This window comes from Choloepus didactylus, chromosome 9 (genome assembly GCF_015220235.1).
Source record: "Choloepus didactylus isolate mChoDid1 chromosome 9, mChoDid1.pri, whole genome shotgun sequence".
Taxonomy (NCBI): Eukaryota; Metazoa; Chordata; class Mammalia; order Pilosa; family Megalonychidae; genus Choloepus; species Choloepus didactylus.
Genome location: NC_051315.1, coordinates 95,928,285 through 95,955,804, shown reverse-complemented (window position 1 = coordinate 95,955,804; position 27,520 = coordinate 95,928,285). Strand labels below are relative to the sequence as shown.

Here is a 27,520-nt window from a genome sequence, read left to right as displayed (position 1 = left end):
GGCACTCTAATGCACAATATAGACAACCCTTTTTAGGTTCTAATGAATTGGAATAGCTGGCAGTAAATATGTGAAACTATCAAACTACAACTCAGAACCAATGAATCTTGTAGATGATTGTATAAAAATGTAGTTTATGAAGGGTGACAATGTGATTTGGAAAGCCATATGGACCACACTCCCCTTTGTCCAGTTTATGGATTAAAGAGTAGAAAAATGGGGGGGGGGATAAAAAAGGCACCCAGTGTTCTTTTTTACTTTAATTGTTCTTTTTCACTTTAATTTTTGTTCTTATTATTTTTGTGTGTGTGGTAATGAAAATGTCAGAAATTAACTTTGGTGATGAATGCACATCTATATAATGGTACTGTAAACAATTGAATGTATGCTCTGTTTTGTATGACTGCATGGTATATGAATATATCTCAATAAAAAATGAATTAAAAAAAAAAGTAAATGCACAACTATATGATGGTACGGTGAACAACAGACTGTAAACTTTGGATGATTTTATGGTATGTGAATACATCTCAATAAAACTGAATTAAAAAAAGCATAAAAAAAGTAAATGGTACACTTGAAAGTGGTTAATATGGGAAATGTGTTGTGTATGTTGTGTATATGTTAGCACAATAAAAATTCTTTAAGGAAAAAAAAAAAAAAAAAAAGAAACCTGGGGTAGTTACATTAATATCTGACAAAAAAGACTTTAAATGCAAAGAGCAAAGATGTCATAAGAGATAAAGAAAGACACTATATATTAATAAAAGGGATAATTCACTAAGAAGAAATAACAATGATAAATGTTTATACAAGGAGCTCCAAAATACATGAGACAATCATTGCCTAACCTGAAGACAGCAATAGACACGTCTATAATAATAGTGGAAGACTTGAATATACCACTCTGTTCTATAGACAGAACAACTAAACAGAGAACCAATAAGGAAACTGAGAACCTAAACAATAAGATAAATAAAGTCAACTTAATAGACATATATAGATCATTACATCCCAAAGTACCGGGATACACATTCTTACCTAATGGCCATGGAATGTTTTCTACAATAGATCATATGCTGGGACACAAAACAAGTCTTAATACATTTAAGAAGACTGAAATTATTCAAAGTTCATTCTCTTGACCACAATGGAATACAACTAGAAAACAACAACTACCAAAGAATCAGATCTTTCACAAATATATGCAGGTTAAACAACACACTCCTGAACAACCAATTGGTCAAAGAAGAAATTGCAAGAGAAACTAAATATCTAGAGATGAATGAAAATGAGAATACAACATATCAACACCTGTGAGATGCAGCCAATGCAGTGCTGAGAGGCAAAATTATAGTCTAAATGCATATATCAAAAAGCAAGAAAGAGCTAAAACTAAAGACGTAACTGAACAATTAAAGAGGCTAGAGAACGATTAGCAAACTAACCCTAAAGCAAGTAGACAAAAAGAAATAAAGATGAAAGCAAAAATGAATGAGCTGCAGAACAAACAATACAGAGAATAAATAAAACCAAAAGTTGGCTCTTTGAGAAGATCAACAAGTGTGACAGACCCTTAGCTAGACTGACAAAGCCAAAGAGAGAGAAGACCCAAATAAACAGAATCAGAAATAAGATGGGATAATTACCACGGATCCTGAAGAAATTTTTTTAAAAATCTCAAGAGGATACTATGAACAACAGTATGCCAACAAGTTAGACAATTTAGAGGAAACGGACAATTTCCTGGAAACACATGAACAACCTAGACTGACCCAAGAAGAAACAGAAGACCTCAACAAACCAATCACAGGCAAAGAGATCCAATCAGCCATCAAAAATCTACCTACAAATAAAAGCCCAGGGCCAGATGACTTCCCAGGAAAATTTTACCAAACTTTCCAAAAAGAATCAGATTGACATCATTCCTGCTCAAACTGTCTCAAAAAGTTGAAGAAAAAGGAACACTACCTAGCTCATTTTATGAAGCTAATATCACTCTGGTACCAAAACCAGATAAATACACTATAAAAAAGGAAAACCATAGGCCAATCTCCCTAATGAATATAGATGCAAAAATACTAAACAAAATACTTGCAAATTGAATCTAAAGGCACATTAAAAGAATCATACACCACGACCAAGTGGGGTTCATTCCTGTCATGCAAGGGTAGTTCAATAAAAGAAAATCAATTAATGTAATTCAACACATTAACAAATCAAAAGGGAAAAATCAAATGATCATCTCAATAGGCAATGAAAAAGCATTCGACATAATTCAATATCCCTTTTGGATAAAAACACTTCAAAAGGTAGGAATTGAAGTAAATTTCCTTAATATGATAAAAGGCATATGTGAAAAACCCACAGCCAGCACAGTACTCAACGGTGAGAGGCTGAAAGCCTTTCCCCTAAAATCGGGAATGAGACAAGGATGCCCACTGTCACCTCTACTATTCAACATTGTGCTAGAAGTTCTAGCCAGAGCAATTCGCCAAGATAAAGATATAAAAGGTATCCAAATTAGAAAGAAAGAAGTAAAACTGTCATTATTTGCAGATGATATGAACTTATATTTGAAAAATCCTGAGAATTCAACCACAAAGCTACTTGAGCTAATAAACAAATTCAGCAGAGTGGCAGGATACAAGATTAATGCACATAAGTTGGGTAAGTTCCTATACACTAGTTATTGACCCAACTGAAGAGGCAATCAAAAAAAAAAAAAAATTCCATTCACAATAGCAACTAAAAAATCAAGTAACTAGGAATAAACTTAAACAAGGACATAAAAGACTTCTACACAGAAAATTACAAAATTTTTGCTAGAAGAAATAAAAAAAGGACCTAAATAGTTGGAAAAATATTCCATGCTCATGAATGTGTTCCGGTTTGCTAATGCTGCCATTTGCAAAACACCAGAGATGGACTGGCTTTTACAAAGGGGGGTTATTTGGTTACACAGTTACAGTCTTAAGGCCATAATGTGTCCAAGGTAAGGCATCAACAATAGGATACCGTCACTGAAGGATGGCCATTAGAGTCCGGAAAACCTCTGTTAGCTGGGGAGGCACGTGGCTGGCATCCGCTTGTTCCCACACTGCGCTTCAAAATGGCATTCTCCAAAATGTTGCTCTTGGGGGGGGATTGTCCTCTCTTAGCTGCAGTTGCTCTGAAGTCCTTCTGTTTGTAAACCCCTTTATAAGACTCCAGTGAACTAATCAAGGCCCACGCTGAATGGGTGGGGCCCCTACACCTTCAAGGAAACATTTAATCAGAGGTCACACCCCAAAGAAAGGTATCACTCATAGTTGGGTGGGACACATCTCCATGAAACAACCTAATCTCAATATCCACAAGAATGGATTAAAGAATATGGCTTTTTCTGGGGGCTATAACATATACAAACCAGCACAGACAAGAAGACTAAATATTGTTAAGATGTCAATTCTACCCAAACTACAAATTGAACACAATCCCAATCCAAATTCCAACAACCTACTTTGCAGACTTGGAAAAGCGAGTTATCAAATATATTTCGAAGGGAAAGGGGCCTTGAATTGCAAAAAACATCCTAAAAAAGAACAACGAAGTGGAAGGACTTACACTTCCTGACTTTGAAGGCTACATTAAAGCTACAATTGTCAAAACACAATGCTATTGACATAAAGATAGACATATTGATCAGTGGAATAGAATTGAGAGTTCAGAAATAGGCCCCAGGATATATGGTCGACTGATTTTTGATAAGGTCCCCAAATTCACTGAACTGGGACAGAACAGTCTCTTCAACAAACGGGGCTGGGAATTGGATAGCCATAACAAAAAGAATGAAAAGGTAGGGAAACTGTTGAAGAGGTAGCAACAGAAAAGATGGAAGTTAACAAAGGATTATGAACACTGAATCTTTATATAATTTTCTTTTTCTTAGTTGCTAGGGTATTAGAATAGTTAGAAAGAAAGAATTGAAAAGGTGGAACTGTAACCCATAGCATCCTTTGAAATTTGTTCTATATCTACTTGTTCAATTGTAATTTGAAAGCTATACCTTTTTGTATATTTGTTAGATTTCACAGTAAGGAAATAACTGAAACTATGGTACTATAACTCATAATAACTTTAGAAAGTTCCTATATATCTACTTGTTAAATCATACTTTGAAAGATATTACCTTTTTGTGTATACATTACCTTTCATAGTAAGGAAATAACTGAAATTGTGAAATCGTAACCTATAATATACTTGGAATTTGCTAACTACTTGTTAAACTGCACTTGGAAAGTTATACTTTTATGTATACATGTTATATTCTACAGTAAAAAAAAGATTAAAAAAAAAAGAGAGAGAGAGAGAATATGTACCAGGAACACAGATGACTTACAGTTACTAGGTGCTGCATCTGAATCTACTGCTCACGCTGAGGACACTACTCCTGAATAACATATTACTACCAAATAAGAAAAAATATAGACCATCCTTGAAGTCGTTATCTTGATTTTGGTCTTTTTGATTTCAGAAATGATATAAGGAACAGGATAAGAACCAAAAGAGACTAAACATTTGTACTGATTCAACATTGTCAACTGAGAAGTTTCCTGATTTTGGAAAGCCAGGTCCCTAAATGTCCAACCAATATTTCTGGTTTTCCAAGCAAACTTTCTTTGCTTCTTGGGGATTCTCATCACTATCTACTGCATATCACTTAGGCCTTATCTTATTCCTGATTATATTAATCTCTAGGCAAACTTCACTTGCTACTCTTCATCAGATCTCCTGGTGTCTAAGTTCTTCTTGCTGGCATGTTCCTACTCTATGCTTGCCATCTCTATCCTCCACCATCTACAATCTTCTAATTCTTACCACGTCACACTTATAGTTCCCCAACTGATCTACTCTAAACCACTATATTTGTTTCCCCTCATCACATCCCATTTCCCCATTCCAGCCTCTCAAAACTCTACATCAAATATTCCTCTCCACCCTAAACTTCACCTTCTGCTTAAAGAATTCTTTATCCACTTACCACTTAGAACCTTAGACATTCGTGACCTTACATGGCAATACAAAGCATTTAAAAATCATGTAATAGTTTTTAAAATTGTATCACAAAACAGAGACTTTATAGGAAACTTACAAGTCTTAAATACAAACTGCTTCAATTTCTAAATACTCACCTTTACATCCTTAAAAGATATCATTAAAACTTACCTGCATTTTGTTTAGAATATAAGCTGTACACTATTATAACTACAACAGATCAAAAATCTTAATCCTTTCAGATCAAGCAAAGTATGGATTGGTGATCTTTGTAAATTTTACAAATTTGAGACAAACTGCAGACTGAACATTCTAAAATTTTTCAGTGGATAGAGGTTTAGATAGAGGTAGGAAGATGCCTGTCTCCACTCCACCCGACACACACACACACACACACACACACACACACAGGCACAAAATTCTTCAACACACAGAGCCACATTTAAGAGTCAGTTAAATTAGAAGTAAAACTCCCTATGGTTTATAAATTTTGTGAAACAATTGTAAATGAGGTAAGGTGGCTTTGAGAACCTTTCCAAGAGGGTTTTCCATCTAGCTACGTGACTTCAGAAACATTTTTTTTTTAAATTGGCTTTTATAAAAGGGGGTTTATTTGGTTACACAGTTACAGTCTTAAGGCCGTAAGGTGTCCAATCAGGTACTTTCACTGGAGGATGGCCAATGGTGTTCGGAAAACCTCTGTTAGCTGGGAAGGCACGTGGCTGGCATCCAGAGTTCTGGTTTCAAAATGGCTTTCTCCCAGGACATTCCTCTCTAGGCTGCAGTTCCTCAAAAATGTCACTCTTAGTTGCCCATGGGTTGTTTGTCCTCTCTTAGCTTCTCCGGGACAAGAGTCTGCTTTCAGTGGCCATCTTCAAACTGTCTCTCATCTGCAGCTATTCTCACAGCTTCTGTGCATTCTTCAAAGTGTCCCTCTTGGCTGTAGCAAGCTCGCTCCTTCTGTCTGAGCTTATATAGTGCCATGGTAAACTAATTAAGGCCCATGCTGAATGGGTGGGGCCACATCTCCATGAAAACAACCTAATCCAAACCTTCCAACTTAATCCCCACTAGTATATCTGCCCCCACAAGATTGCATCAAAGAACATGGCTTTTTCTGGGGGACATAATATATACAAACTGGTATATTCCACTCCCTGGACCCCAAAAAAACATGATCTTTCCATATACAAAACACATACATCCCATCACAATATCACAGAAACTTAAATCATTTCAGTAACAATAGTCAAGTATGAGATCCCATCAAAATCAATTACAGGCATGGTTGGTCCTAAGGCATAATTCCCCTCTGGCTCTGTACCTGTGAAACATAGAACAAGTTATCTGCTTCCAATATACAAAGGAGGGACAGTCATAGGTAAACATTCCCATTGCCATAAGGAGAAACTGAAAAGAAAACAGGGTTTAAGGGACCAAAACAATTCCTAAAACCTGCAGGACAAACTCCATTAGATTTCAGTCTAAGAGTCATTAACAGAACGAGGCTGTATCCTTGGGGCTTGAGAGAGCTGGAGTCTAACCCTTCCTAAGGGACTTCATGGCAGCCCTTTTCTCTCCAAACGCTGGGGTGAGTGCTCCAACATATCCACACACTGGGGAGACCACCTTCTTGGCCCCACCCTCCTCAAACATTCGGGCAGCACCCGGATTCTCTTCCATCTCTGAGGCACACGCTCAACCCCTTCAGAGCAGTGGGGTGGCAGCCAGGCTCTCCCTAGTCCCCTGGGAATGTGCTCCACCCTCTTTGAGGCCTGAGGTGGCAACACCTTTCCTGAACATCGAGGTCGAAGGCCCACCCTCGACCTCTGGGGCAAACTCACCCTTTCCATGAGTGTGGGCCACTCTGCTCTCCCAGCCTGAGACCTCTTGACTCCAGACCTCAACCTCCATGGTTCTGTCTTTGAAGAAATCTTTCCTTCAATTTGTTCCCTGCCTCCAGTCCCAACCAGCAGGGGCTCTGTCTGTAAAGAGCTTGCAAAAATTCTTTTGGCTTCACATGAAGCATGGAGGGGTCAAAGCTGTCAGACGACAGGACTTTCCACAAATCCTTTCTACTTAACTCCTTCTCCAATCTTGGCTTGTACTGAAATGGTGGCTGGATTCCATGTTTGGTTAAATCCTCATGTTGGGCTGTAGCTTCTGGGGATCCACCCCCTGGAAGCCCGGGATTTTCTAAACCATCAGCTTCTGGTTTCTTTGAACCCAAGAGTTCAGTTCTAAGTTTACCTCTCTCTGCTCGCATTTTACTATAAGCTGCAAGGAGAAGCCAGGGTACATCCTCCACACGTAGTCTGGAGATCTCCTCAGCTAAGTACTCCAGGTTGTTGCTTTCAAATTCTGCCTTGCTGACAACAGGACACAATTTTGCCAAATTCTCTGCCACTTTAAAACAAGGATCACCTTTCTTTCAGTTGGCAATGACACATTCATCATTTCTGCTCAAGGTCTCATCAGAAGTCTTTAGAGTCCATATTTCCACAGTCTCTTCAAAGCAGTTTAGGCCTTTTTTTTCAAGCTCCTCACAATTCTTCCAGAATCTTCCCCTTACCCATTCAAAAAGCTGGTCCAACATGTTTGGTATTTGCAAACGCAGCAGCAAAAGCACCCTACTTCTCTGGTACCAAAATCTGTTCTAGTTAGCTAATGCTGCCAGAATGTAAAACACCAGAAATGGATCGGCCTTTATAAAGGGGGTTTATTTGGTTACACAGTTACAGTCTTAAGGCCACAAAGTGTCCAAGGTAAGTCATCAACAATTGGGTACTTTCACTAGAGGATGGCCAACGGTGTCTGGAGAGCCTCTGTTAACTGGGAAGGCATGTGGCTGGCGTCTGCTCCAAAGTTCTGGTTTCGAAATGGCTTTCTCCCAGGATGTTCCTCTTTAGGCCGCAGTTTCTCAAAAATGTCATTCTTAGTTGCTCTTGGAGTGTTTGTCCTCTCTTAGCTTCTCCGGAACAAGAGTCTGCTTTCAATGGCCGTCTTCAAACTGTCTCTCATCTGCAGCTATTCTCTCAGCTCCTGTGCATTCTTCAAAGTGTCCCTCTTGGCTGTAGCCCAGAAACATTTTTAGTGATAAAATTAAGATGTCACTTAGAGAAGGTCCAATGAAAATGTAATCAACAAAAATACATCTGTCAACTTGGGAATGAGAAAAGGTTATACGTTCACATGGGAATGAGGGAAATATAAAGAGATATGTAAAAAGACTGATGGTGATCCTTACGGAAATCATTATTTAACTTATCATAGTTTTTCATATTTTTACCTGGGCAACATTCCTTCCATCCCCAAGGATTTGACCTACCCTGAGCCAATTCCAATACTTTTGCTCACCTTATGACACAGAGCTTTTCATCATAGCCCACAGTCTTCCCTGGATATTTCAAACTGATTGTTTAAGAGATCAATTCCTTTTCCTTTGGTCTCAAAGCTATTACTACATAATGTCTGAAGCACATGTAAGAATTTCCCACAGTACGTAGAGTATAAGGATCTAAAAGGGCAAAGCCAAAATGCAGAAATGAGAGACAGAAATCTGAAGACATGTAAGTCCTTGATATTAGTCATTCCTGCTCTTTAGTTACTAAACTATTAAGCTCACACTCCTGTTTCAGCTTGTTCCACATTTGTTTCTGAAACCAAAGAACTCTAAAACACTTAAAACTGTTCCTTTTAATAATTTAAACTACACTGGATTCAGTTCTCAACAATATGTAAGACAGTTAAGTTGCCATGTCATCTTCCTGGATAACCTACGTAGAAGCTAACTGGAAACAAGTGAAGCAGATAAATTTGATATTTACCTCAACAACAAAAGTGTTAGAGGACAGCCAGAAAAAAAAGATGTGACTCTGGAAAAAAAAAAAAAACAACTGATCACAGATTAGTCTTTCTGAGATTCAGAAAAGAGGTCACCTAGTTGTTTGCGGAGATCATGGTTGGCTGTTTGGGGGAAGCCTAAGTGAGGGTTCTAGAAGACAGTATGAATAACAGAAAGAATAGGGCTGAGAATCAGGATATTTAGGTTCTTATCCTAGCTCTGCAACTCTTACTTGTCCTAGAATAAGTTATTTATACACTCAAGGACTCAGATACAACAAGTTACATTGAAAAGACTGGATTATCAGGTCATTTTCAGCTATGAAATGTCATGGTTCTTTGCCAGAAGTAGGTCATATTAAATTGGACTTATGCTTATCTAGAAAAGTGACAAATCACAAGTTTCATAAGAATACCTATTTGAGATTAGGGGAAAAAATGGCTGGGAAGAAATATGACATAAACCCTGCTTTTTAAATTTAGAAAAAAGTTTTAAAAACTTTTTCCTCACTATTTAAAGAAGCTCTCCTTTCCTCATTTGCCTTCTAAAACATTTTAGATGCCTCCTGACCTCCAAAACAGACAGGCAGAATGTGAAGGATACTATGTACTGGTAAGCATTAAAGCTTTCGTGATCCTTCTAGTGCCATCCTATTTCTGACACAGATTGTACAAGACCAAAAATATTTTTTTAATAATTACATTTAAAAATATACTATAAGAGAGGAGTGTGGGAAGATGTAGAGTAGGAGGCACCATGAATTTGTGCCTCCACCAGAACAATTAAACAGGCAGGAACTGTCTGAATTAACTATTTAAAAACTCCAGAGTCCAGCAGAACATGATATAAAGCATCCAGGGAAGAGTGGGAGGAAGAGACTGGCAAACTATGATAAAGGGCAATAAATTGCTGTTTCCAGGGGGTAATTACCAGTGCCAATCCTCTACTTTCACTACAGCCCACAGTGGGGTCTGTTCCCTAGTGTAGCTTACTGATGACAGAAAAGGACTTTAAAAATCTACTTCTCCAAGTTCCAGGGTGGGAACAAGCCAATCTCTGAAGAAGGGTTTTGATTAGTGTGGGAACCCCAGGCCCAGGGCCTGGAAGACTGCACACAACAGCTTGCGTGACCTAGGTCAATTAAGTTTTGACCTATTCTTGTAAAATCAGGAAATGTAATCTATAACTACCTTCTCCCTGAAATTCTCTGAGATATTGTTATCTACAAGATAATCTATAATCCTCCCCTCCTACCTGTAGATTACAGTCAATCCCTCCCAACGATGTAAGACCCCCACTCCTGCCTTATGCTCGCATACCCATTGGAATTTCAAGCCCTCATAACCAGCTTATTTAGCCTCCTCCAAAGGGCGGAGTATCCTCACATTGAGCCCTTCACCATTCAAAACAGCTCCTGAATCCATTCAGAGAATCTCCTGAATCCAGGCAACGTGACCAATTTTCATTTTACCTTGTAAGTAAGCCCCAAATAAAAAGTTCATGCCTCTGAACATGCCCAGCATCTTCTTTGACCTCTCAGCAGCAAAGGCCCACTTGGGCCGTGACAACTGGCGAGCCGCCAGCCCGGAGACTAAAGAAATCCCAGGCACTGATAACATGAAATCAGGGAAGGGAAAGGGGAAGTCCCCAGGTGGGATACCGGGGTGGCCTGAGACATCTATGTGGGGAGGAGTTAGCTACCTTCCTAAATTAATGGGGCCTGCCAAGAGTATGGAGGTGCATGCACCTCCCCGGCCAGACTAATAGCCATCCTGCAGCAGGCCACAGGATTATTCGGACTTCAGAAAAAGAAAAAGTGTCGTCAGACTGCTGCCCCAATAGGCTGGCCATTGTTAGAGTCTGTGCTTGCAGCCGTGGAGGAGGCTTTAACAGCTAAAGCGGCAGTGCGCCATATGGAAGAGGAATTGAAGTTAGAGAGAGACATGAGATTGACCCAAGTAGAATTAAAGGATGTTTTGAATCAAAGATTAAAGCAAGTAGACAGAGACCTAGAAACTTCAGCCTGTCGCTATGCTAGAGCGAAAGGGCAGAAACTGTGTAAGGCCCAAGTCAGGCACATTTTAACCTCCCATGATGGGATCCTAAAATATAGGATCCGGTGGATTATTCCTCAGAAGAGGACGACCCATCATCAGAGTGGGACCAAGAAGAGGACTGCAAGTTTGTTCATCCTCTGGTTGATGCAAAGTCAAATCAGAGCCTGTCACAACCCCTGGTGAGGCAGGCAGAAAGAGGAAGGGTGCTGCTAAGGCAGTCCCTACCGCACCTCCTGAGCAAAAGGTGCTCATTACAACACGTGGCTTTTCTGAAGCTGAATTAAGAGATATTGGGAATCAATATAAACAAAAACCTAGGGAACCCTCAGCAAACTGGCTGCTGCAGCTATGGGACGATGGTGCTAATGGCACCTTGCTCTCTGGGCAGGAGATAAGTAAACTATCCTCACTCACCACCCACCCCTCTCTACGCCAGCTCGTGTATGCACTAGCCCCTAGCACAGAAACATGTTCACTACTTGATTGGCTTATATGCCAATGTAAAGAAGTCTGGCCTAATGAAGGGGACATACCCCACCCACCCCCTCAGTGGAGCACTATAGATGAGCTCCAAGATGTACCATGAGGGCTGGGAATGAAGCACTTGATATATGTGCCAGGTGCCACTGGGCCAGATAATGTACCCTTCACTGCAGGGCTGTGCGGGACAATTCTGCAAACTGCTCCTAACCAATGGTATGGAACATTAATACCAACTCTCAATCCCTTAATAGAAAGACCTTTGTCTGAAGTGGCCCAGGTAACTGCCCAATTAGGAGAAATGGATCACCTGAGGCAATACAAAGCTGGAGTTAGAGATACCAGTTGTGGCCTCAGGGGGCAGGATGGCCCAAACCGGGTGTCATGTAGACAAATGTGGGCAGCCTTGGTGACTGCCAGGACAAAAGGAGAAGAAATTGATGGGCAGCCAAATGCAGTGTTAATTAAGCTATGGAATAGGTTACCTAAAGAGCGAAGATTTATTAAGCCAGAGGTTAGAACTCTGGAAGAGGATACTATTTCAAGCTACAAAATCCATGATCCCTGGCCCATGCCTTGTAAGGAGCCTTTTGCTCCTCCAGCTGAAGAGGTCTGGGAGGCTCCCTTTCCCCTAGATTAGGGGTGGGGCCAAGATCCCCAAGTGAGAACAATTCATAGGGACACCAGGGATCAGAGGCCACACACAGAACTATTTTCTGGTCCCCGACTAATGACATAGAGTTTTGGCTCTAAAGGACACTGAAGCCAAATGTACCCTAATATAGGGAAAAAGCCCACGAACCAGAGGCCCTACATTAACCATTGCCAGGTGTTGGGGACGATTAAGGTAGCATGTATAAAATCCACCCTCAGCGATGCCGGAGATATGCAACATGGCCGCTAGGGCTGATGCAATAACGGCTTAAGTTGCCCTCAGCCTTCTTTACGGAAGTGATAGCCGTTCGCGCCTAAGATTCACGCCTAGAGTGCTAGCTTTACAATCTGCCTTCTACCCCAGCAACAGTAGCTACCAATCCTGTGCTAGCCTTACATCTGCCATCCGCCCTAGCAACAGCAGCCACCAATCCTAGACCGCCACCCGCCCTTGCTAGCCACTCCCCCTCTCTCCTAGAGTATATATGCTCTGCCCCCTCAATAAAGATTTGCAGCTTGATCAGAAACCTGTCTTGCTGTCATTCCTCATGTCTCTTGTCCCATACCATTCCTCCCTCACAGGACTCGGAGCTTCCGTTGAACGTCCCGCGGGTCGGGACAGCCAGGTATGGGGGCCAAGGAATTAAAGCAACACAGAGGCAAATTGGCTGGCTGCCCCCTCAAACTTATACAGTGTATATACCCCCTATTCCAAAGTATATACTAGGCACTGACATTTTGCAGAATATTACCTTGCAAACTACCACAGCAGAGTTTCACCTCTGGTGTCGAGTAATCAAAGCTGTTCTCAGGGGCCATATTAAATGGTCGACAGTAAAGGTACCTCCTCCCAAGTGCACGGTAGCAGTGCGCCAGTATAAGCTGCCTGGAGGCCATAAGGAGATCACTGCCAATATAAAAGAGCTAAAAAGAGTGGGTATCATTGTCCCCATTCATAGTCCTTTCAATAGCCCTGTTTGGCCGGTAAAAAAAACCTGGATGGGAACTGGAGGATAACTACTGATTATAGAGAACTAAATAAAGTAATGCCCCCTTTGTTTGCTGTAGTACCAAACATTGCTACTCGGCTACAAAACATCAGTATACACTTTGGCCTGTATTACTTTGTGTTAGATCTTGCTAATGCCTTTTTCAGCATTTCTTTAGATCCTTCCAGCCAATTTGCATTCGCCTTCACGTGGGGAGGACAACAGTGGACTTTCATTGTGTTGCCACAAAGGTATCTCCACAGTCCCACCATCTGCCATGGACTGGTGGCACAAGATTTGAAGAAATGGACACCCCCTAAGAATGTCACTACGTTTCACTATATCGATGACATCATGCTAACCAGTAATTCTCTTCCAGAACTAGAAATCGCCACTAGCACAGTGGTGACCCACCTTGAAAGTCAGAGATGGGTGATAAATTGAAGCAAATTACAGGGGCCTGGACAGTCTGTCAAATTTTGGGGTATTATCTGGTCAGGTAAGACTAAAACTATTCCTTCTGCCATTATTGATAAAGTGCAAAATTATCCTACCCCTTACACCCCCAAGCAATTAATGGCTTTCCTTGGTATGTTAGACTATTGGAGAACCTTTATACCCGACTTAGTGCAAATTCTAAAACCTTTGTGCTTGTTAGATCAAAAGGGAAAAACATGGGAATGGGATGTCCCCCAACAGGCTGCCTTTGAAAGGTCTAAGCGCACAATAGTGCAAGGACAGGCTTTAAGGGGGGTGGATCCCGATATATCCTGTGAATTGGATGTGGCCAGTGCTGATACTGGTTTCGGATGGGATTTGTGGCAAAGGCAACAGGCTAAATGTGTACCTATTGGATTCTGGTCCCAATTATGGAAGGGTGCAGAACTCAGATACAGCCCTTTGGAAAAGCAATTGTGTACAGCTTATAATGCTCTGTTACAAGTTGAAGGGCTAACTCAAAGATGCCCTGCAAACTTACAGATGGCCATACCCATATAGGGGTGGATATTGGACAGTATATACAAGCCCCATTTGGGGAGTGCTCAGCTGAGCATGCTGACAAAATGGAAAGCCTACCTCCTGCAACAGCCCTTTGAGCGCAGAAATGCACGAAATTTTAGCACTGGTCTCCTATGTGGAAGAGCAATATGCCTCGCTTCCTGTCGATCCTCCTGAGGTGGCTCCTCCCATGCCCAGCACTGACAGACAAGGAAGCATACCTGACTCTACATGGTACACTGACAGATCAGGACATGGGCAACCTGCTACGTAGACAGCCGTGGCTGTCCAGCCCAGTACTGACACAAATGGTGGGAGACTGGAACTTTGCAAAGCAGCCAGTGGGCTGAGCTGCAGGCTGTATGGATGGCCACTGTCCACGAACCAGAGGACGCTTTGACTGTTTATGCAGACAACTATACCGTGTATTGGGGTTTAACTGTATGGATGGCACCTGGAAGCAAGAACAATGGACAGTTGTCGGCCGTCCCGTGTGGGGAAAAGAAATGTGGAAAGACATCTGGACTGCCTGCCACAAATGCAAAGTAACCATTTTTCATGTCTCTGCCCATAACACCAATTCACAACTAGATAACACAGAAGCTGACGCTCTAGCAAAAATCCGCAGCCTAGCACCAACAACACATGGAGCTGCTGAGTGGCTGCATCGGAGAACAGGGCACCAAGGATATCAAACCTTGTGGAGGCTGGTGCAGCAGTTTCAACTACTTACCACCAGATACCAATTAAAAGAATTAGTGGACGCTTGCCCCTCCTGCTCGCTGTGATGGCCCAGAATGCTTCCTCACTGAGTTGGGCATGTTGGTCGAGACCAGATCTCTGTCACCTGGTGGCAAGTAGACTATATTGGCCCCCTTCCTCTGTCCGAATGGGCAAAATATGTCTTCACCGCAGCAGATGTGGTTACAGGACTGCTGCTGGCCTTCCCAGCAGGCAAGGCCAACCAACAGGCTACAATACGTAGCCTAGAAAAACTGAGTGCATTCTTTGGAATCCCCACGCATGTGGACACTGATAGAGGAATCCCATTTACCAGGCAGCTAACCCAGGCTTGGGCTGCTAAGCACGATGTCCTCTGGACATTCCACCTGCCCTGCAATCCCACTGCAGCAGGGCTGACTGAGAGTATGAACGGCCTTTTAAAAGAACACTTGACTGAAAGCCTTCCCTCTAAGATCAGGAACAAGACAAGGATGCCCGCTGTCACCACTGTTATTCAACATTGTGCTGGAAGTGCTAGCCAGGGCAATCCGGCAAGACAAAGAAATAAAAGGCATCCAAATTGGAAAAGAAGAAGTAAAACTGTCATTGTTTGCAGATGATATGATCTTATATCTAGAAAACCCTGAGAAATCAACGATACACCTACTAGAGCTAATAAACAAATTTAGCAAAGTAGCGGGATACAAGATTAATGCACATAAGTCAGTAATGTTTCTATATGCTAGAAATGAACAAACTGAAGAGACACTCAAGAAAAAGATACCATTTTCAATAGCAACTAAAAAAATCAAGTACCTAGGAATCAACTTAACCAAAGATGTAAAAGACCTATACAAAGAAAACTACATAACTCTACTAAAAGAAATAGAAGGGGACCTTAAAAGATGGAAAAATATTCCATGTTCATGGATAGGAAGGCTAAATGTCATTAAGATGTCAATTCTACCCAAACTCATCTACAGATTCAATGCAATCCCAATCAAAATTCCAACAACCTACTTTGCAGACTTGGAAAAGCTAGTTATCAAATTTATTTGGAAAGGGAAGATGCCTCGAATTGCTAAAGACACTCTAAAAAAGAAAAACGAAGTGGGAGGACTTACACTCCCTGACTTTGAAGCTTATTATAAAGCCACAGTTGCCAAGACAGCATGGTACTGGCACAAAGATAGACATATAGATCAATGGAATCGAATTGAGAATTCAGAGATAGACCCTCAGATCTATGGCCGACTGATCTTTGATAAGGCCCCCAAAGTCACCGAACTGAGCCATAATGGTCTTTTCAACAAATGGGGCTGGGAGAGTTGGATATCCATATCCAAAAGAATGAAAGAGGACCCCTACCTCACCCCCTACACAAAAATTAACTCAAAATGGACCAAAGATCTCAATATAAAAGAAAGTACCATAAAACTCCTAGAAGATAATGTAGGAAAACATCTTCAAGACCTTGTATTAGGAGGCCACTTCCTAGACTTTACACCCAAAGCACAAGCAACAAAAGAGAAAATAGATAAATGGGAACTCCTCAAGCTTAGAAGTTTCTGCACCTCAAAGGAATTTCTCAAAAAGGTAAAGAGGCAGCCAACTCAATGGGAAAAAATTTTTGGAAACCATGTATCTGACAAAAGACTGATATCTTGCATATACAAAGAAATCCTACAACTCAATGACAATAGTACAGACAGCCCAATTATAAAATGGGCAAAAGATATGAAAAGACAGTTCTCTGAAGAGGAAATACAAATGACCAAGAAACACATGAAAAAATGTTCAGCTTCACTAGCTATTAGAGAGATGCAAATTAAGACCACAATGAGATACCATCTAACACCGGTTAGAATGGCTGCCATTAAACAAACAGGAAACTACAAATGCTGGAGGGGATGTGGAGAAATTGGAACTCTTATTCATTGTTGGTGGGACTGTATAATGGTTCAGCCACTCTGGAAGTCAGTCTGGCAGTTCCTTAGAAAACTAGATATAGAGCTACCATTCGATCCAGCGATTGCACTCCTCGGTATATACCCGGAAGATCGGAAAGCAGTGACACGAACAGATATCTGCACGCCAATGTTCATAGCAGCATTATTCACAATTGCCAAGAGATGGAAACAACCCAAATGTCCTTCAACAGATGAGTGGATAAATAAAATGTGGTATATACACACGATGGAATACTACGCGGCAGTAAGAAGGAACGATCTGGTGAAACATATGACAACATGGATGAACCTTGAAGACATAATGCTGAGCGAAATAAGCCAGGCACAAAAAGAGAAATATTATATGCTACCACTAATGTGAACTTTGAAAAATGTAAAACAAATGGTTTATAATGTAGAATGTAGGGGAACTAGCAGTAGAGAGCAATTAAGGAAGGGGGAACAATAATCTAGGAAGAACAGATAAGCTATTTAACGTTCTGGGGATGCCCAGAAATGACTATGGTCTGTTAATTTCTGATGGTTGTAGTAGGAACAAGTTCACTGAAATGTTGCTATATTATGTAACTTTCTTGGGGTAAAGTAGGAACATGTTGGAAGTTAAGCAGTTATCTTAGGTTAGTTGTCTTTTTCTTACTCCCTTGCTATGGTCTCTTTGAAATGCTCTTTTATTGTATGTTTGTTTTCTTTTTAACTTTTTTTTTCATACAGGTGATTTGAAAAAAGAAGAGAAAGTTAAAAAAAAAAAAAAAAAAAAAAAAAAAAAAGAAAAAAGACAAACAAGGGGAAAAAAAAAAAAAAAAAAAAAGATGTAGTGCCCCCTTGAGGAGCCTGTGGAGAATGCAGGGGTATTCGCCTACCCCACCTCCATGGTTGCTAACATGACCACAGACATAGGGGACTGGTGGTTTGATGGGTTGAGCCCTCTACCATAAGTTTTACCCTTGGGAAGACGGTTGCTGCAAAGGAGAGGCTAGGCCTCCCTGTATTTGTGCCTAAGAGTCTCCTCCTGAATGCCTCTTTGTTGCTCAGATGTGGCCCTCTCTCTCTGGCTAAGCCAACTTGAAAGGTGAAATCACTGCCCTCCCCCCTACGTGGGATCAGACACCCAGGGAAGTGAATCTCCCTGGCAACGTGGAATATGACTCCCAGGGAGGAATGTAGACCTGGCACCGTGGGACGGAGAACATCTTCTTGACCAAAAGGGGGATGTGAAAGGAAATGAAATAAGCTTCAGTGGCAGAGAGATTCCAAAAGGAGCCGAGAGGTCACTCTGGTGGGCACTCTTACGCACACTTTAGACAACCCTTTTTAGGTTCTAAAGAATTGGGGTAGCTGGTGGTGGATACCTGAAACTATCAAACTACAACCCAGAACCCATGAATCTCGAAGACAGTTGTATAAAAATGTAGCTTATGAGGGGTGACAATGGGATTGGGAAAGCCATAAGGACCAAACACCACTTTGTCTAGTTTATGGATGGATGTGTAGAAAAGTAGGGGAAGGAAACAAACAGACAAAGGTACCCAGTGTTCTTTTTTACTTCAATTGCTCTTTTTCACTCTAATTATTATTCTTGTTATTTTTGTGTGTGTGCTAATGAAGGTGTCAGGGATTGATTTAGGTGATGAATGTACAACTATGTAATGGTACTGTAAACAATCGAAAGTACAATTTGTTTTGTATGACTGCGTGGTATGTGAATATATCTCAATAAAATGAAAAAAAAAAAAAAGAACACTTGAAGGATGATAAAAACTCCCTGCAGCGATGGACTTGACAACTGTACTCAACACTAATCAGTATCAACTCCAGGCCTAGGGCGGCTGCCCCAGCTCCAATTGAAATGGTAACCACTGGGCCCATGCAAGCTTTGTGAATTCAGGTAAAAGGACCAGAAACCTTACAACCACAGTGAGGTATTGATAAAAATTTACTCTTGCCTGTGCCATAAGCTCTAGAAACTGGGGAAAATAAGGTCGATTGGCCCTGGTCCTGACCAATGCTGCCTTGATGGCTGGGTGTCCAAAGCAGACAGGGGGTTGGGATAGCCCAAAACCTAAATATTAGACCACAATTTATTGAAAAAATGCCAAAGGTTATATACATTAACTCGGGGACCCCCTATAACTCAATGTGCTATATGTATGACATTATGGACTCTTATTATGCCTAGGTTAACCATGGATGCAACCCCTGGGGGTCCTTTGCAACCCCAAGAGGAAACGATATGGTATTTAAGGCCACCTCATAATGCCCCCTCACCCAGGACACTGTTACCTACTGATGGAAATGTAGCTTGTATATTATTAGACCAAGATTTGCCTTTTACTGTACCCCATAAACATCTTTATTTTCGCCTTTCCACATTTCTACAGTGGGCATCTGCAGTAACCTCCACACATAACAGGTCTCAGTACTGGGAATGCACTGAGTTGCTGTCATCCGGCACCACCGGCCTCCCTTGGACCATCACTCCTACCAACCAGATGACTTTGGACACCAAGCTGATGTGGCAACACACTCACCAATGGCAAGTGTGGAAAGACTTCTTCCCTTTCTCAGCATCACCAAATATTTTTCCCTCCAAGACTGAATCTCATTCTTACATATATTCCCTGGTCCGGGAGCAAAATTAATAAGTCCCGGCCTATATTTGGGTATTCAGTACAAGATGGTTTAGGATGGCTCACTATGATTAGCCATAGAAAAGTGGCTCCAGTTTCTTTGGAGCATACCGAAGGATATAAAGAAATGGGATGGCTACCTCCTTAACTCTGTGGCACGACCATCCACCTACAAAAGAAAAGCTATTCTCAGTGGCAAAATGTTAACATTAGCCACGGAACTTATCCATCCCCTAAGGGATGGCTCTGGACCTGAGGGCGGAACGGCTGGCCTACCTGCCCTACAAATGGATTGGACAATGCACCTGGGGGCAACCCTACATGCCTGCTACCCTCTATGACACTTGACCACATACATCCAGCAACTGGGAAATGGTAAAAACTAGATATAGAATAAAATGGCCTGCTTGGTGGTTTTATCCTTGAGGTGTTTTAGCCCCAGGTGGTGCCGACATAGTAACTGAAGAACATGTAGCTGCTTTAGCTAACCACTCAATGAGTCAAAATTAGCTATATCATTGCTTAATGATGAAACTACACAACTTGGAAAAGTAGTCTTACAAAACAGAATAGCTCTGGATATTTTAACCGCTGCCCAAGGCGGTACCTGCACTTTAATTAATATTCAATGTTGTATATATGTACCTGATAACTCACAAAATACAACACAAGCTGTCAATCACATGCAAGATCATATATAACATATTGAACATTTATCTGATGAACCTTTGTCCAAATGGTTTAATTCTTTAACTTGGCCACAATGCTACTTGTTAATAGGATTATATGTACTGGTTTACTTGTACTCTGCTGTTCACTGTATTGTTGTTGTGGATTATGGATGCAATGTCTGTCCTATGGTCAACACAAATTGCTGCATGGTGTTGGAATGCGGGAGCTCCAGGCCCAGGGCCTTCCTCAAGGGCCTTGAAGACAGCACAGAGCAGCTTGCATGACCTAGGTAAATTAAAGTTTGACCTATTCTCCTTATAAAATCAGGAAATGTAATCTGTAACTACATTCTCCCTGAAACTCTCTGAGATACTGTCATCTACAAGATAATCTTTAATCCTCCCCTCCTCTCTGTTGCTTACAATCAATCCCTCCCTATGTTGCAAGACCCCAGCTCTTGCCTTATGCTCTCATAACCACTGGAATATCAGGCCCTTATAACCAGCTTATTCAGCCCCTCCAAAGGGCGGAGTATCCTCACGTTGAGCTCTGAATCCGCTGCCATTCATAGCAGCTACTGAAGCCATTCAGAGCATCTCCTGAATCCAGGCAATGTGACTGACTTCCATTATTCCTTGTAAGTCAGTTCCAAATAAAAAGTTCATGTCTCTCCACATACCTGGTGTCGTCTTTGGTCTCTCAGCAGGAAAGGCCCATTTGGGCCATGACAATTAGTGACTTCAGTTGTTGGTGGCCCAGCTCTACGGTGGCAATTATTCCAACTTGCCCCAAAGGCCACAGAATAGATTTAAAGATGCCATGCTTCCTCAGAGCCCCAGGTGGTGCCAACAGAGCTCTGGAGGACAGCTGAAGGGCTGTATTTGCTAGGCAGGTCAAGAAAGCTCAGCTTTGGGGAGCCATAGATGAAGCTCCTAGCACCCTTCTTGGCCCCTACCTCATTCCCTCTCCGGGGCAGTTTGGAGTGGGTCTGCACCCTCTTGTGGGTATCTGGCTTAGTTCCAGCTGTGAAAGATTGACTTGGGGAAAGTCCTCTCCTGTGCGTACCCTCCCTCCCAGAATTTGCCCTCCACGTAAAAACAGCTTGCAAGGTAAAAGCAGTATAAAATACAATTGAGGAGAGTGGCCTGGGGCAAAGGCTTATCTGTTTTAAACACCCTGGAGAGGGAAAAGGTATGTCTCCTAGGACTTTGAGGGGGCATTCAAATTTCTGTAATCAGGGGAACTTCTAGAAACTAGCAAGCACAAGCCCAGGACATGCAAGGAAAAAATAGGGTGGACCAAGCACTTTGCATTCACCTTGTGTTCTGGTTTGCTAATGCTGCCAGAACACAAAATACCAGAAATGGACTGGCTTTTATAAAAGATGTTTATCTGATTACAAAATAAGTCTTATGGCCATGCAAATGTCCAAACAAAGGCATCAACAGTAGGGTACCTTCACTGAAGAACAGGGATGGCATCTCGAAAACCTCTGCTAGCTGGGAAGACACATGGCTGGCATCTGCTTGCTCCTAGGTTGTGTTTCAAAATGGCATTCTCCAAAATGTCTCTCTAAGCTGCAGCTGCTCTGAGGTCCTTCTGTTTGTGAGCTTTTATAGGGCTCCAGTGAACTAATCAGACCCCTGCTGAATGAATGGGGTCACAACTTCATGGAAATAATCTAATCAAAGGTATTACCCACAGTTGGGTGGGTCATATCTCCATGGAAACAGCCTAATCCAAAGATACCAACCTAATCAACACTAATACGTCAGCCCCACAACCCTGCATTAAAGAACATGGCGTTTTGGGGGGCATAATACATCTAAACCAGCACACCTTGGGCAGACCTTCCTGACGGGAGGACTGACACTCAAGAAAATCTCTCATAACCAGTTGGATACAATATCAAGAAACAGACTTCTTGGGAAACAAATCCTAGAGTTTGCATTTTAATATATTAAAACGTAAAGAGTACAACAAAAGATTCTAAGACAAACACACACACACACATACACACAAACAGGAAATGATGGCCCATGCAAAGGAAGAGGATGAGAAGGCAGAAAACACCAACAAAGAACTGGCTGTGTGCATATAAGACAAAGACTTTTTTTTAAAAGTGATCTTCAATATGCTCAAGGAGATGAAACAGAAAGAACTAAAGGATATGAGAGAAACAATGAAGAAGAAATATGAGAATCTTAGTAAAGAGATGGAAATTTTAAAAAGGAACCAAACAGAGTTACTGGAGTTGAAGATCACAATAACCAGAATGAAAAAATTCCCAGAAGGATTTCAAAAGCAGATTGGGGCTGCCAGAATACGGAATCCGTGAACTCGAAGACCAAACAACTGAAATGAGTCAGGCTGATGAGCAGAAAGAAAAAAGAACACCATCAAGCATACCAATATAAGCAGAAGGAGAAGAAAGAGCAAGTGGCAGAAGGGCCACTCAAAGAAAGAAAAGTCCCAAACTTAGCAAAAGATGTGAATATGCCCATCCAAGAAGCCCAGAGAACACCAAACAAGATAAACGTGAAGAATACACCCAATCACAGATTGATAAAACCATTAAATGCAAGGACAAGGAGAGAGGTTTGAAAGCTGCAAGAGAAAAGCAACATGTCATGCAGAGAGAGTCCAAATTAGACTGAATGCCAATTTCTCACCAGAAACCATGGTTGCAAGAAGACAATGGGTTGAAACATTTAAAATGCTGAAAGAAAACAGCTGCCAACCAAGAATTTTATATCTGGCAAGACCTCCTTTTCATAAAAGAGGGAGCGATTAAGACATTCCCAGATAAAGAAAAGCTGAGGGAGTTCATCACCACTAGACCTGCCCTACAAGCAATGCTAAAGGGACTTCTTCAGAATGAAAAGAAAGCACACTAGATGGTGGTTCAAACTGCCATAAAGAACAAAAGATCTCTGATAATGTTAACCATTTGGGTAATTATAAATGCCAGTACTATCATATTGTATTTTTTGGTATGTAACCCCATTTCTTACTTCCTACAGGTTCTAAAATGCAAATGCAAATCTTTGGACAAAGATATAACTGGTAATAAGCACAAAAAAGTGGGGGGACAAAGGTATAGGTAAGTGTATGTATATACTACTGAAGTTAAGTTGGCATCAAACCAAGTATGATTGTTATATATTTAGGAAGTTAAAATTTAACAAGAAAAATAGATGAAAAATGTATACAGATAAATATGAGAAGGTACTCACTGCGCTACACACACACAAATAAATATAAAAATAGGCATTATCAGAAGTATTGAGGGACAAAAAATACTTACAAAAACTAAATAAAATGTCAGAACAAAGTTCTGCCTTATCAGTAGTGACTTTAAATGTAAACGAACTAAACTCTACAGTCAAAAGGCAGAGACTGACAGAATGGATTAAAAAGCATGATCCAACTACATGCTGTCTGCAAAAGATTCACCTTAACTTTAAAGTTATAAGTAGGTTGAAAGTAAAGGACAGGAAAAAATGTACCATGTGCAAGTAGGAAACAAAATAGATAGCTGGGGTAGCTACACTCGTATCAGATAAAACAGACTTGACCTCAAAAACAGTTTACGAGGGACATGGGCAGTCTTTATAAACTGATAAAGGGGACAATCCAACAAGATGATGTAACTATTATAAATATATATGCACCTAACTGCAGTGCCCCAAAATGTATGAAGCAATACTGACAGATTTGAAGGAAGAAATTGACAGTTCTACATCAATAGTAGGAGAGTTAAATATACCCGTTTCAATAATCAATAGAACATCTAGTCAGAAGATCTATAAGGAAGTAGATTTAAATGATTCTCTAAACCAACTAGACCTAACAACAACTATAGAACACTTCACCCAACAACAGAATACATTCTTCTTGAGTGCACATGGATAATTCTCCAGAATACACATCTTAGGTCACAAAACAAGTCTCAATAAATTCAAAAATACTGAAATCATACAATGTATCCTCTCCAACCACAAAGGAATGAAGCTAGAAATCAACTGAGGAAAAAATGGAAAAGTCAAAACTGTGGAAACAAAATAACATGTGCTTCAACCACCAAAATCACAAGGAAAATTAGGAAGTATCTTGAGATGAATGACAATGAAAACACAACACACTAAAACATATGAGAATCAGCAAAGGCAATATTAAGAGGGGAACTGATAGTTCTAAAAGATTTACATTAAAAAAGATTTCAAATCAGAAACCTAGCCTCAAAACTGGAAGAACTAGAAAAAGAGTAAACTAAACACAAAGTGAGCAAAAGGAAGGAAATAACGAAATTAGAGCAGAGATAAATGAAATGGAAAAAAAAAAATAGAATCAACAAAACCAAAAATTGGTTCTTTGAAAAGATCAATAAAATTGACAGACTTTAGCAAGACTGAGAGAAGAGACAAGAGACAAACAACTAAAATCAGAAATGATAAAGGGGACATTACTATCAACATTACTGAAATAAAAAGGACTACAAGAGGATACAATGAACTGTAAACCAACAAATTAGATAACCAATATGAAATGGACAAATTCCTAGAAAAGCACAAATCTTCTATACTGACTCAAGAAGAACTAGACCTCAGGACACCAATAACTAGTAGAGTTTAAATCATTAATCATAAACCTCCCAATAAAGAAAAGCCCAGGAACACATTGCTTCACAGGGGAATTCTACCAAACATTTCAAGAAAAATTAACACCAATCCTAGTCAAGCTCTTTCAAAAAACTGAAGAGGAGGGAACACTCTCTAATCATTCTACAAGGTCAACATCACCCTCATGAGAAAGCCAGATACAGATACCACAAGAAAAGAAAATTACAGGCTTATATCTCTTATGAACATAACACAAAATTCCTCAACCAAACCCAATCCAACAGCACATAAAAGAAGTATACACCATGATCAAGTGGATTTATCCCTGGTATGCAACTATGGTTCAACAGAAGAAAAACAATTAATGTAATACAACACATTAACAGAATAAAGGAGAAAAAAGACATCATCTCAATTAATGCAGGAAAAGCACTTGATTAAATATAGCATCCTTTCTTGATAAAAACAGTTACAATGGAAAGAATACAGGAAAAGTCCTCAACATAATAAAGGGCATATATGAAAAACCCACAGCTAACATCCTGCTTAATGGTGAGAGACTGAAAGCTTTCCATCTAAGATCAGAAACAAGACAAGGATGCCATATTAGTTAGGGTTCTCTAGAGAAACAGAATCAACAAGAGATATCCATAAATAACAGACTTTCTAACAGTGTCTCACATAACTGTGGGTATGCACGAGTCCAAATTCTGTAGGGCAGGCAGCAACCTGGAAACTCCAATGAAGATATCTGATGAACTCCTCAGGCAGCAAACTGGTAACTTTGATGAACTCTTCAGGAAACGCTTCGCTGGTTAGCCAAAGAAGTAAAGGTCCTCTGTCTGTCTCACTTAAAAGTCTTCAATGGATTGAATTAAATCCAGCTGATTACATTCTCTCACTGTAGAAGACAAACCCTTCATACATGTAATCAGTCACAGCTGCAGCCAACTGACTGATGATTTAATAAACCAGCTTTCTGGCTTATTAACCAGCCACAAATGTCCTTGCAATAACAGTTAGGCCAGTGCTTCCTTGACTAGATACCTGGGCACTATCACCTGGCCAAGTTGACACATGAACCTAACCATCACAGATGCCCAGTGTCACAAATGTTACTCATCATTGTACTGGAAGGTGCAGCCAATCAAGGAAAAATAAATAAAAGGCACTCAAATTGGAAAGGAAAAGGTAAAACTACCCCTATTTGCAAATGACACAATCCTATATGCAGAAAATCCTGAAAAATCCACAAGTTCATGGAGGTAATTAATCAATTCAGCAGAAACCATGGAGGGGGGTCAAAGAGAAGAAAAAGAAGGTTCATGCTGTGCCAGAAGCACTTAAGAAAAAGTGAGAATTTCAGAGAACTGAAGATCAAATGCCTGTGAAAGAAGTTTGCCCAAAAAGATGCTTTGAAATGCAAGGAGGAAGTTTATCTATGAAAAAGCTAAGCACTATCACAAGGAATACAGGAAGATGTACAAAACCAAGATTCAAATGGCTAGGATGGGAAGAAAAGCTGGCAACTTCTAATGTAGTTGCAGAACCCAAACTGGCATTTGTCATCAAGATCAGAGGTATCAATGGTGTCAGCCCAAAGTCCAAAAGGTGCTCAAGTTTCTTCACCTTTGCCAAATCTTCAACAGCACCTCTGTTAAGCTCAACAAGGCTTCAGTTAACATGCGGAGGATTATGAAACCATATATTGCATCAGGGTACCCAAACCTAAAGTCAGTGAATGAACTGATCATATAAGCATGATTATGGTAAAATCAAGAAGCAAACTGCCTTGACAGGTAACTCTTTGATTACAAGATCTCTTGGTAAATATGGCATCATCAGCATAGAGTATTTGACTAATGAGTTCTATACTGTTGAGAAATGCTTCAAAGAAGCAAAGAACTTCCTATGGGCCTTCAGATTACCTTCTCCCCAAAGTGGAATGAAGAAAAAGACCACCTGTGCCCGTTTGTATTTTTATGTCCCCCAGAAAAAGCCATATTCTTTTAATCCAATCTTGTGGGGTATTTGGATTAGGTTGTTTCTATGGAGATACGACCCACCCAACTGTGAGTAAAACCTCTGACTAGATTATTTCAAACATGGAGGTGTGGCCCTACCCATTCAGTGTGGGTCTTATTTGAATCACTGGGGCCCTATAAGAGCTCAGACAGAAGGAGCTCAGTACTGCAGGCAAGGGAGACATTTTGGAGATGGCCGTTGAAAGCAGACTTTTGCTAGCCCAGAGTATGCCTGGGACAAACTAAGGGAACACCCACAGATGCCTTGAGAGGAAAGTCCTGAGAGAAACTCATTTTGAAACCAGAACCCTGGAGCAGACACCAGCCACATGCCTGTGCCTTCCCAACTGACAGAGGTTTTCTGAACACCATCAGTGTTCCTCAATATAGGTAGCCTATTGCTGATACCTTTGTTTGGACATTTTTACGGCCTTAGGACTACAACTTTGAACCAAATAAACCCCCTTTATAAAAGCCAATCCATTTCTGGTATCTTGCATGAGGACAGCATTAGCAAACTGGAACGCAACCCACATTGTAGATGGGGGAGATTCTGGAAACAGGGAAGACAAGATCAACACCCTTATTGGAAGGATGAACTAAAGTGTCTACTATGATTATTTTTGTAATCTGGTCAGTTAGTAAACACTGTTTTCAAATTTTAAAAAAAAATTCCCACTTGACTTTTTTTCCCCAAAATTAACAAGCTGATCCTAAAACTCATAAGAAAAATGTTGGAGGATTCACCTTTCCCAATTTCAAAATGTACTACACCCCCTACTTTATAAGTCAAGCCCTTGATCTTCAGGCTAACTCTGGTGA

At 40.7% G+C, this 27,520-nt stretch overlaps 1 protein-coding gene and 1 pseudogene across 23 annotated transcripts in view; one reads left to right on the top strand and one right to left on the bottom strand.

Annotated features, from left to right (window-relative positions):
- Positions 1-27,520, bottom strand: part of ABI2 (abl interactor 2) — a 173,131-nt gene that overhangs the window by 129,423 nt on the left and 16,188 nt on the right. The gene's annotated exons all lie outside the window — the stretch shown is intronic.
- LOC119544030 lies at positions 26,154-27,301 on the top strand (annotated as a pseudogene).